Raw genomic sequence first — 13,744 nt, forward strand, 5'->3', positions numbered from 1 at the left:
CAATTTTCTACTGATTATAACGGGTTGAACGTCAAATCATGAATATTTGGTTTGGTTTTCTTGGTTTTCAGTCTCTCGGCTCTCGGCTCTCGGTAGGTTGCGAAAAATAAAATATCGGGATGGATGTGTAAATTTTCGGGGTTTCGATGAAAAACTAATCCCATCAGGAATAAGATAATATTTATCCAGCATTTTCTATTGATCTTTATCCGGGTCCAATCAGATATTGCAGAATTCTAAAAAAATCGAGGGGTTGTAGCGAGACACGACCGCCTAGGACGTAGGACTACGCAATCTTTTTTTTTTTAAATTTGTTGGTTTATCATTTCGGATATTATTTGCGAATACGTCGGAAGTTCCGAAATAGCTCTTTAGTAAAAAGTTCCGCGGACCCTGAAATGGTTTAAAGGCTTGCGTGGTTTCGTAGAATCACTTCGAGAAGCAACGATTATTTGTTACCTTCGCGAGAACAATATACTAATTGGTCATATGTCGTACTTTGTCACCCCTATTCTGTATTTCGATCGATTCGAAATATTTCAAACGCATTGATAAAATTTCATACTGTATTCCGTTCGAGTTGTTATTGCATTTCGTTCGATCTGTTTCTCTTAGAACATTAAATGGGCAAAACGTTCGAAATAGGGAATGCGAAATTATAACTCGAACGAAATTACGGTTTCGAACGAAATGGAAATCCGTCGGAATACAGAATAGGGCTGTGTTTCTTTATATTTAACTAGAGGCATCTTCCGTGCATCGCCATTCAACAAGCATCAAACATGCATCTAACAGATGCACACAGTTGCAGCGATAAACTTCAAGTGAAATATTCGCTAGCGTTCACAGCTGGAGGGGAAACATGAAACACAAAACGAGCAGAATAAGTGACCTTTGTTGTTTCGGGTATAGATAGATTCTAAGAATTTTCCTCAGAGGAGATTCAATATTTATACGCTAGCGACAGCTTACTTACATCGCAAATATTCTCTTTACTTTATCCCCCTTCGTTGTTTTTTCTTCTTCTTCTTCTTTTCCTTTATTTACGGAGACTTTTAATCCAACGATTCATTCGTCTCCGACTGCATAAGTTGCTCGTTATTGACGGCTCTGTTCGGGAAAGCACACAAATGGACAGAACAAATGTATGGGAAAATGGGAATGCTTCCAATTTTCATCAATTTAAACCATATACAGACTATGGGATTGTAATGTATAGCATATCAAACAAATCTTAGAAAGTTTCCGATTCGATTGGTATGCAAATCGTTAAAATCCGTTCGCAGCAAAAATAGTTATTAACGTTAGCTTTATTTCATAAAAACGTGACCTGTTTTCTGATTTGGCACCCTTAATGTAAGACGTAGTCCTACGTCAAAAACTTATTTTACGAGACTCAATCAAAAATAAACGATCAAAATTTCAGAAATAAACACAATTAGGAACAGTTTTTTAATTTTCAACGCGATTTCCTTTTCTATTTTTCCTGATATTTTGAAGGATCCCTGAATCTGCCATCTTCAGCATCAATTTGATCAGGATGAAGTAGTTGAGGAACACATCGCGCTGAGTTTTTCGAGAAACCAAGTGCAATACGTGCCTACCAATGATTGAAGGAACCTATTGAAGCCTATTGAAGAAGCAACCTCGGTAACGGTGAGGCACTTATAATACTTATAATACTTAATATTGTGTAAACCATCGAACATGTAGAAAATCAGGATTGAAATATTGTTATCAATATTTTCCCGGATTCGTATAAAAAAATCTGTTTAGAACCAACAACTTCATTCAATTTAGAGTTTCTACAGAGATCGAGAAGTCAGAGAATGCTGCAAATATATACATTCACGTCAAACGTCATTTTTTCAAACTTTTAAGAAGATATGTGGTCAAACGTTGTATAAGCATAAAACGACAACTTTCCTATTTGCTGCATATATATAGTAATGCATCGAAATCCGGACGCTCAAGCGCATACGAATATAACTTCAACTACCAAAAAAAATTGATATATCATAGCATGAAAAATTAGCGTTCCTATAGAATTAGAAGGCTTTCATCCAAGTTATGAGTCACAGAATTCCACAAAATAATGTTATATTTGTTCAAAATTTGAAATTTCTTTCATCGTGTCGTGATTTTAAATCCGAACCCTTTTTTCATCAGGTGATAATCGTTTGGTGCCAGGTCCGAAATATATGGTGGATGCATTAAAACATCCCAATCAAGCTCCCGGAATTGTGTGGCCAATTCTGAACGTTTCTGGTCAATCGCTAAATTCAAACGGTCCATTTGTTTAAAATGAACAGGGTTGGTAAAATGAACCAGTGCTCAAACTTCAATAATTTAACTATAAACCAATTGATACTTCTTCATCATCCTATTCTTAGTAGATTTGAAGCTATTTAAGACACCCTGTTATGTATGAAACTGTCAAACGTAAAAAAATTATAAATAAAACAAAAATTTCTCTCACGGTAGCCATTCGGTTGTAATTTTGCACGCATCGTTTTTAAGGAATTTCTCGTGAAATTTAAATTATTCGATCTGATATGTTCAACAAATCATCACGATAAAAAAAAAGGTTGATTTTACATCTTTTTTTCTTTTAATGAAAAATATACTATTTTTATTTTTTATAATAAAAACCGTTTGATATCTTGAACAAAAATTAGTTAAGCTTTAACTTCTCCCCTACTGATTTTCGAATAGTTCTGTCATTTGTGTTTTTCCAAGTCTTAAACTCGACGACAATCTGATGTGCATTGAAACCTTGTTCATCGAACTATGTGGCAAAACGGACGCAAGGCCGTGGTTATCGAAAGAGAAAGTCAATGAAAAAAAATCGATCAAAGCAGAAACATTAGTACGAAGTAGATTGAGTACGTGGCATGAAATAGTTAATTTATTTAGATTGCTTCAAAACACCACATTGAACACATACTTTATACAAGAACTCGATTAACCAGAGCCCCGAACAGACTCTGAGGGATAGGAAAAGGCACTAAAACGTAAGACAAAATTGGTATAAATTTTATCCTCAACATACAATTTAAAACGATCCGAACGAACGAACGAACGAATGAAAGGACGCTACGAATTTGTAAAGCTACTTCCATCTATTAACGCGACCCGTGAAGTAACGATTATTATTTGGCGTTTAACCCTTTCACTACGAGCGTCGTCTATAGGCGACATCCACGCGATGAGCTGTCGTCTTTAGACAACATGAGGGTGATACTGCACATCGATCACACCAGTGCGATATGCATACCTTTCGTTCAGCTGTAGCACTCCGACGGAGCACACTGCTGTAGTGAAAGGGTTAATAGTTAGTAGGGGAAATTGCATTCGTTTATACTGATGAAAAGCCCGATATCACTTCTAGGTGGATTAATTCGATTTTTTCATCATTTAACGGACATTCGTGATGAGTTCAGTTGAATAAAATTGTTCTTCTCGCGATCGATAAACCTCTATGCTTTATGTATTATAAACCTGTCCATATTACCCCCACTATATGTCCATATTACCCGCATCGAAAAAAAAGTTTTACTTTTCGGTCTGTTTTAATTTCAGTAATAAACATTGAAAAACACTTTTTTGTAGATTATTTGGCCTATTAGGTCGAAAAACAGTATATTGAATTGCAAGAAACTGCATCAAAATTTTGGGAAACATGAGTTTCCAAAGATATAATTGAAGTTCTTCTTAACATGTCCGTTCTACCTCCACCTCTCCTAATTAATAGGGTTCGTGCGTAACTAATTTTGAACCATAACTAAAATCCGAATGGTTTATTCCGACTGGTTTTCTACAACAAAGAATAGTTGACCGACAAAGAAGTAGGGTAACACGGGGTGAGTTGGACATATGGGGTGATTTGGACCACCCCATTATCTCAAAAAATATGGCTCAACTTGGATTTTTTATAATGTCATCTTCTTTTATTGTTGAACCGTATATAACTAACGTAAAAAAACTTTGGTAAAATTCGACAGGTTGAAGGAAACGGTAGCATTAACACAGCAAGCACTTTTATTGTCAAAAAATGTGAGTTTTCCGATCGTGGTTTTAAGGTTTTTCCCACTGATTAAACAAACTTTTCGTGTATTGTGCAGTAAAGTTCTGTTCTCCTACAGAAGAGGAGCAATTTGATGCAGCGAAACAGTAAGTTTGATAACAATAAATGAAATTAATTGCATTTTAATTTTTGGATGTTGTGTGGGGTGACATGGACATGTTTTTGTGGGGTGAATTGGTCCTACAGATTTGAGGCTTTTCTTTGGTCTAATTGATTCCAGATGCCACTAAATTACAAAAAGAGGATGGGCAGACAACGTTGGAAGAAGGAGGAGCTTGAAAGACCAACGCAGGTCATCAAGAACGAATTTTCTTTGACCAATCATCGACAGTGTTTGAAAATGCTCGAACAACAGTGAAAAGATCCATGCATAATTCGAGATGGTCCCAATCCTATTTTTCTGGTCTGAAATCTGGCCAAGACACCTGGTATCGATCCCAGAACACTGTTACTGATTGTAACATTATTTCTAAATACTTTAAATAAACATAAGAATGTTTTTTTCTATGAAACACACACTGGACCAAATCACCCCACAGATGGTCCAAATCACCCTACATCAAATTTTAATGTCCAAAAATCGTCTCTTTTATTTTATGATATATTTGGTAGTTTGAAGCTTGATATAATGATTAAACATTATTGATTGAGAGAAAACAAGTGTAGCTCAGTATACAATGTGACATTTTTTATTTAGACCGTATTGGTTTGGAAATATTAGGCGATTTGCTTAGGTGGTCCAAATTCCCCCCTTTTCCCCTACTACTGAGAGTCCGTGCAGTGAAACGGACTGTGAAAATGATGCTAAATGACAATAGATCGCAAACGCGATCCTCACTCGTAATGGTCTTAATATTCTCTGCTGTTTTTGTTTCTCCCTCAGACAAATAATGTTCACTAACTTCTAACCGACAATAACGGTTAGCATAAAATTATTGTAAGGATAAACGTTTTCGTGTAAAAGTGAAATGCATATTAAATTTCCTTCTATAATCTCTCAAATTTAACTACCACATCAACAAATTGTTATATCCAATTAACACATCATTAGTCTTTCAATCCTATACAGTAGTCTTTAGGTAACAGGGCGAGAAAGAAAGTCCATAAATACCTGGGCGAACGCACCTAGGAACCATTTTTTCGCTATCCACTTCTGTCCACCAAAAGTCCCGCGAGCACCCACTGTGGCACTTGGAAACAGGGGGACGGGATTCCTAATGACAAAAGGATCTTTTCGATCGGATTCCGTGTATGCTTTTAGCGCACGGGGGACAGTCTATTTTGTGGTTTCCATTTAATTTTATGTTTTATTGCCACCGAAATAAATTTGTATTCGAACAGTCGAACTTTGTCCTAGTTGATGAATTCGTCGCTGGGTGTACAATATGGTTACATTGTTGTAATGAATATAATGACAATGTATCGAATATGCTTTTCGTTGTGTATCAAGCTCGAATTCACATATTCAATCAGAGACTTGCTAATAAGATTCGACATATTCTCGTGGGCATAAAATAAGTAATAGGCCGAAAAGAATTAACGTCGGCCGATGGAATACGTATTTCTTACTGATATATCTGAAAACCACTGGAGAGGATTTTGCGATTAAATATTGTTGATTGTTGCATATCAGCTTCAGTGATTCTCACAATAACATAACATTCAAATATGTACTTGCTAGAAGCAGCAGAAGTCTTCCTTGTCACACATCTTCTTCTTGAATGGCGTTAACGATCCCTGTGGAACTTTTGCCGTCTCAACGTATGCATTAACTAGCGACATTTATTAATACTTAGCTGAGATTTCTTAAGCCAAATAACACGCCTTGAATGTATTCCGAGGGGCAAGCTCTAGAATACGCGTGACCACAGTGCAAGTCGAAGGAAATTTCTCTGACGAAAAATCCCCCGGCTAGAACGGGAGTCGAACCCGACCGCCCGGCATGATAATGTGAGACGCTAACCACTCGGCCACGGGTGCACTTACCCTTGTCACCAGAGATGCCAACCTTCCTGATTTTTCAGCATTTCCCAGACTTTTTGGCTCGTATCCTGACATCCTGACATACACTCGATTTTGCCTGATTTTTCAAAAGTGATCCTGATTTTTCCTGATTTTTTAAGTCTTTTATTTTATCACAATAAAAAAGAATCCTGGTTCAGAACTTTCAGAATAGCCTACATAAAAAGCTCTCCGGTTCTTCCTTGTATAGTGATTGCTCTTTCTTTCGTTTATTATTCATTATTACGTATTAATATTTATTTGAATGCTTAAAACACGTAGTGCGTTTATTCCACCTGAAAATCCATTATGTTTTTCGCTTCACAATGACAGAAAATGAAACCGTCAACGCCAATTGAATGGATGGACATTGAGAATAATTTTGCGAGATCTTTTTTTTTCTCTCTCTCTCTTTCTCTCTCTCTCTCTCTCTCCAGAATATTAAGTCAAGGATTAAAGAGTAATAGATATTTCGCTTTTTTTTTGTAAAGTGTATAATTATAAATTATTCAAAAACCGTAAAAAATGTATGACATTCATTGTCGTAGTCATAGTAGCACGAACCACAATACTAATAATGCATAGTTGTGCAAATGCCTAAAAAAGAACGAGTGGAAGTTTGCGCTAGTAAGGTTCAGGTCTCTACAAAATTTATTCAAGGGCAAGAACTTCGATTCTATGGACAGCATAAAAAATACCTTGAAAATTTTTCGACGAGAAAGCCAACATGATCTGGTTGGATATAATTTTAGGGCTGCATGAAACATGGCGAAAGATTGTGAAACAAAACTGTGCCTATAAAATTGAAGGAATGTATGTCTGCACATGTATACCCGAAACAGACGAAAGCTTCAGGTGGAATGAAATTTATTTTTTCGCTTGAAATTATTAGTTTGGAAAACAATTTTACATGTTTTCAATACACAGAACCTGCAATTATGCACATCGCTGGATTCCATCGTGGAATGCTTATAAAGTGCGAACACGAAATTATTGCGACACCGAAAATGTCATGCCAATTTTTTTATAATGTTTAGAATCAAACCAATATTTTTGGGAAGTTTTATACATATATTTACTTCAAAAATCAAAAGAAAAGTTAATCGATGGAGCCTTGAGTGTAAAATTGAACGCATTTTCGCTTGATGCTCTCCATCAAAGTCTTTACAGTGTTATCCGGTACCAGTTTCTCAGTTTTTTTTCATCCTTCTCGTCTTTGACTGCCTTCTTGCTCTTCCGAAGTTCCCGCTTCATTATTGCCCAGTACTGCTCCACCGGGCGCAGCTCCGGACAGTTTGGCGGGTTCATGTCCTTTGGAACAAAATGGACAGAATTGGCCTCATATCACTCCAGGACACTTTTAGAATAGTGGCATGATGCCAAATCTGGCCAAAATAGCGGAGCTTCGTCGTGCTGCTGCAAGAACTGCAAAAGGCGCTTCTCGAGGCACTCAGATTTGTAGATCTCGCCATTTACTGTGCCCTTTGTCACGAAAGGCTCACTCCTCAGTCCGCAAGAGCAGATGGCCTGCCAAACGAGATATTTGGAGGAGAACTTTGACATTTTCTTCTTCTTCTCTTGCCGGTGAAAAACTCCAACCCCTAAATTTGCTTAAAATCGGTTTTTATATACGTTTCGTCGTCCATCACACAGCAGCCATATTTTGTCAGCATCTTCTCGTAGAGCTTCCGTGCCCGAGTTTTAGCCGTCGATTGTTGTCGCTCATCGCGGTTTAGGAAGTTCTGTACCTTGTATGTATGTAGTCCAGCTTCTTTGCATTCTGGACGTAGCTCTGCGACATGCCGATCTTTTTAGCCAAATCACGGCTTGAGACGTTGGGATTTGCTTTAATCATCCGCTTCACCTTTCCCTCCGTCTTTTTGTTCTCCGGTCCCGGTTTTCTTCCAGCTCCTTTGCCGTGGTCCAACGTCAACCGCTCCTGGAACCGCTTCAACACTCTGGAGACGGTTGAATGGTGAATGTTCAACATTTTTCCCAACTGCCGGTGCGACAGGTCAGGAAATTCCAGGTGTTTGGAAAGAATTTGTTCTCTGGACTCGCGTTGGTTCACCTCCATTTTCGTTGAATCGAAAAACGCTTCTTCGAGTTTGACAGCATGTAGACAATATACATCAATGAGAAAGTGTGCAAAATTTGGTTGATTTTTACCCAATGGGAAAAAAGTTATGCCCTGTTGAATGTGTCGCAATAATTTCGTGTTCGCCCTTTAGGCGTTGATGCATAGCCCTCACACCTCGGTGAAAACGTTTTTGTTTTATCCGGTTGCGCTTTGAGGCACCCCTAAATTATGTCCTGAAAGCTGAAACAAGATGTACATGGTCGGTTTTTTGCTGCCACCATAATCTAGAGTCATTGAACTTTTTTCGCATTTTCATGATTTCAGAATAGAATCAATAGAATTAAATTTTCAAATTTGTCAAAATTGAATCCAATGTAATCGCTCCAGTCTAAACTGTTATTTTGCGATCACTCACACTGAAGACCAGTAATTATCCTGTCAGCTTCGAGGCCGGATAGCCAGATATCCGGCGGCCGGGTGTTCGATTCTTTATTAGCAAAACAAAAAATTGAGAGAAACGGCATGTGAAATGGTGCAAATAAAGTGTTAAATGAGAGTTACATGCAATCAGTAATTAATTATTCTCATTGAGATTGAGAACAAACTTAGAACTGTCTTCGGGGAGGGTAGTCTGAAGGGGGAACACTTACTTCACTACAAATCGAAATTATTATGATCGGCGACAAATTCACAAATTTTTAATTCACAAACAACTGTTAGGCTTGATGGAGAAGTGCGTTGGGCTTTTATAAATTCGAGGTAGTTCCACATTTTCCTGCATCAAAAAAGTATTTGGATATGGACGAGACTACACAAAGAACACCGAACTTACTTCATATGAGAACCTATTTAAACGCTGGATAGGCCATTTTAACTACTTAGAAGAAGTTCAAAATTATCTGATTGCAACCTTTTTATACCCGAGGTTCAGGTCAGACAATTTAGGTGTTCTCGAAACGTAAACGGACAGGCAAAAACTCATTAGAATCAAAATCAACTTGCAAAAATATCTCGAAACGAATGTTGATAATTCAATTTCAATAACATTTTGACACGTCAATTATTACACAATATTTTTAACCACGTGTGGATGATGTTTATATGATATTGTGTTATAATTTATCTCATCTTAATAATATTTTTTTTAAATACCCAATCATTATCTGGCCGGATAGTTACCGGATATCCGTTTCATCTCTAATCTGAATGCATACTATGAAGTGTTTTCGTTGATCATTCGAAACTATTCCGATCCCGTATTCCTGTTGTTCGCCTGATTTTCCAAATCTGTGAAATGTAGTATGTAGCTTACAGAATGCTTAATCAATCAATAATAGAAATTTTCAATTTCGCCAATTGGTCCCCTCAGACCATCTGATAATGAAAATTATGACTTTGGGGAGCTGCCACCTTATGTACAATGCACGATAAAGAAATCGATTATATTTCGGCTGATTTGGCGTGGAATAGTTTTATAGACTAAGGGTGCTCATACACTGTTTGACCGAAGCCAAATATTTGACTCTTTTTGACAGATAAATTTTGTCCAACGTGTACTGATCAAATATATTCTACACAAAACACGACAAGCAAATATTAAATTATTGGATGCCTAAAATATTTTTTCAGTCTGTTCTTCGAACCTGTCGGTATATGGTTAGGTTACCTTGAATATTTCAGTTGATTTTTTCCTTGTTCGGTGTTTGATATTGTTTACTACTGTTGGAAATTAAAGAGTGGCAAACAAAATAGTGTTTGTACAAATATCAAATCAAACCTTATCTGTCAAATAATATCAAATATTTGACCTCCGGGCAAACAGTGTACGGCCACCTTAACAATTATTCAACAAAGCGAAAATTGGAAAAAAAACAAACAATTTTGAATCATGAGTTCATCCCTGTATTGCGCATCGAAAAAGTCTATTAGCGCTTCTCTGGAGAGAAAGAGTACCGATTCGAACACTCACCGGCTCTCGTATTTTTTTAACTTTTCAAATCTATTCGAGAACTTTGCTGGAAGCTTTCACTCTCTTTTATATACCATCATTTGCTCTCTCAAATGTCTCGGCTCTCAACTCTACTCTTTTCGATAAGTATGGTTTGATGAAGCTTTTCCTTTTTCTTCTCCAAATCCCTAGTTGATTTACTTGATCATGCGCATATGAACAAGCTCACTTAGAATTCTTTCGTGCTGTTAATTGGACGTTGTTTTAATTTGTGCATATGACCCTGTTTTTATAAATGACTCAATTATAATATTAAACCTCAACCTCAATATTTTTTCGTTTTAAAATAACCCCAATAACGATTGTGGAAAATAAATGATCATTCACACACCAATAATCGAACACCGAGTGCGACTTGTATGATTCAGGAACAAAAGAGATATTTCGGACGATAGAGTAGAGCAGCACTTGTGATCTCGCGACTCGTCGTGAACCTTGAAGGTTATAAGTTGATTAGAAGGGAGCAGCAATAATTTACAATAGGTTTTGCACCTAGAAATACTTGTACACGGCAAGGTTTGATGGGTGACTTTCAGTTTACGCTTGAAAATGGCATCAAAATGGCTGTGCTCTACTTTCATTCTTCTGTGCGATCGCAGATCTCAGTTCTCTGGTAATTTGTTCAGTTTAATCAGTTCATTTTTCAAGAGAAGTTGTTTCTGCATGATAGCTGGTAATTTCAGTTACGCAATCCTCAAGAACAGTATGAAATGATAAGTTCGAATGAACAGTGTCATTCAGATCGTTACATTCTTGTTTTTTGAAGGTTTCGAATTGTATTAAAACATACATAGAGCCCCTCAACAAAACAGGTTATTTGAGATAATTGAATTATTATGATGGTCCTATATCTTTTCCCTACACATGTTCATCGCCGAACGAGTTCTTATCTCAAATATTAGGTTGGGGAACAAGAAATTCGTTATTATCTTTGAAGATGGCTGTAGTGATCGATATCTCGTATTGTGTCGATCAAACAATTTTATATTTATGCCCGTTGTCGAGGTGAGCATTTTCTTTTGCTGTTTTTTGTTTATTCCTTTCAGTTGTGAGTTACAGGGTGTTAAAAAACTATGTCAAAAAAGAGGAAGTTCAATACATTTTTCCTACGATAAAGGCGAAAATGGAAGCCAGACCGTTGTAATTGTGAATGACGTTTATGGTGTCGATTCCGTGCAATTTTGATTTCGTCGATTCCGTTCAGGCATTTTTGATGTTAAATATTCCCTCGCACAGGTCGGCCCGTCGTCGGAAATGTCGATAAAATCACAACAATAATCGACATGTTAGTAATCGCAGCATCACCCAGGAACTAAAGATCAACCATAAAAAAGATTCAAAACCATTTGCGTAAAGCATGATTCGAAAAGAAGCTCGATGTTTGTCTACCACACCAATCAACAACACAAAAACATGATGGATCGAATTCCCATCTGCGAAGTCTTAACCAAACGAAATGAAATTAACCCATTTCTCGTACGGATGATGACTGGGGATGAGAAATGGGTCTCACACGACAATATTATGCGAAAACGATAGTGGTCAAAGTGTGGTGAGGCAGCTCAAACGGTGGCCGAACCAGGTCTAACGGACAGAAGAGTTCTTTTGTGTATTTGGTGAGACTTGGAAGAAAGAATGTATTATTAGTTGCTTCCGTATGTGTTTGGCAACGAATTGAGATCTCTACTGTCAACAACTGGACCATTTGAAGCAAGCGAGTGACCAAAAACATCCAGAAATGGTGAACAGGAAATGTATTGTGTTTCATCAGGACAACGCAAGACCTCACACGTCTGTAGTGACCCGTCAGAGACTCCGGGAGCTTGGTTGGGAACTTTTAAGGTGAAGGTGGAAGCTAGCCATAAATGGCTGCCACAATGGCGCTCATTTCTTTCATCTCCCTCCCTCACCTCTCGCCCGAAAATCAATAATTTTGCGAAACAGTGTGAAGAAAATGATCGTTTTCGCACACTTCCCATCAAGTAATATCAACCAAACTCTAATCGATTACTCACAAGATATTAAATTTTCATCTGCTTTCGCACCGTATAGTGAAGAACGTCGGAAAACTCGAGCAAGTGCTCTGAAAGTTAAATTTTCGTTTTTCAATCTTCTGCAATGGTTTTGTTTGTATTGGTGGTAGCATCGTTATTTTTTCGACACTGATGCCAAACAACAGCATCGATACAGCTATAAAAACCACTCAATAAAATGTTATTCCGGAGTCATAGCGTCCCATGTCATGAAAATCAATAGAATAAAATTGTGTTGATATCAATACAATTATTATTTTTACGTTTAATGGGTCTATAATGTAAGTTTTAGCAACTTTAACATTGGGTAAGAAAATTGTATTGCAGAGCTCGGAACACTGCCGGCTGCCTATGCTTTCAAAAACAGTAAACGGAAAAGTATTAAATTCAATCTAAATGCCTCGGCCAACGATGAGAAGGGTTAAGGCTTTCTAACGTGAATATGTGAAAACAATACGATCAACGAAGGAAAATATAAAGGAATTATCAACATCGAGTTACTATGCGGAAGAACTTTTTAATACCAAAAGAGCCCCAATTCGCATGTGTTATAAATTTGCTCATGTTACGCTCGCGTATAATCAGAATCATATGCAAATGCACCTTCTATATATATTTATATCTGCAATTGTTCATCGGAACATATCGTTCATACATTTTACTTTAGTATTGAATTGTTATTTGTTTTTTTTTTTTCAAATGTATTCAAAGACTCGTGTCAATGAAGCGCCACACAGTCTGATAAGTGAATTGATCTATTTACGTGTGCTTTGCTCCTCTCTCACAAACACTATTACCCCATTTTTACACGAGGGTTTACCTATACTACTACAATGGCTAGCTTCCACCTTCACCTTAATGCATACCAATGGATTATCACATTTTTCTCTCATTGGAAAACTTCCTGAAATGGTTTGTAGAAATCGATTATTAGAATTTTTCGCCAATAATACCAAAACTTTTATGAGAGAGAAATTATGAAGCTACCTTTAGACAGGCAAATTTTACAACAAACGGTGCATATTTGAACCCAATCGGACAATTCGAAACATATTAAATAAAGTTTTGAATTTCACGCAAAAATAATGGATTTCTGTTTTCCCAATCTAATATAATATCGTTTCTTAGTATTGAATCCAACATAGAAAATAAATTACGATCTAATACCAATTATCAATTGATTTTGATAACATTTTTGTATTTGACGAAGAGATAAGCCTTTCACTGAGGGTGCCGAAGCAAAAAAATGTGTATTCTTTTTATGAAATTTAATTTTAGCGTTAATGATTCTTTTGGCTTCGAAAGGATTTTGATGAATTTTATACTTGTACTAGCTGACACGGCAAACTTCGTCCCGTCCAAAATGTTTATAATTTCATTCAGTTTTAATAGTCATTTAATTCAGCCACTTCATTAATCCTCGGTCTGTCAGAACGCGAGTATAGAAGAAATTAGAATGCATCAAACTGTTGCATTGTATTCAAATAACTCTTTAGTGAAAAGTTCGGTGGCCCTGAAAAATGTGATGCTACCTC

The sequence above is a fragment of the Toxorhynchites rutilus genome, chromosome 2 (assembly GCF_029784135.1).
Source record: "Toxorhynchites rutilus septentrionalis strain SRP chromosome 2, ASM2978413v1, whole genome shotgun sequence".
Lineage (NCBI taxonomy): Eukaryota > Metazoa > Arthropoda > Insecta > Diptera > Culicidae > Toxorhynchites > Toxorhynchites rutilus.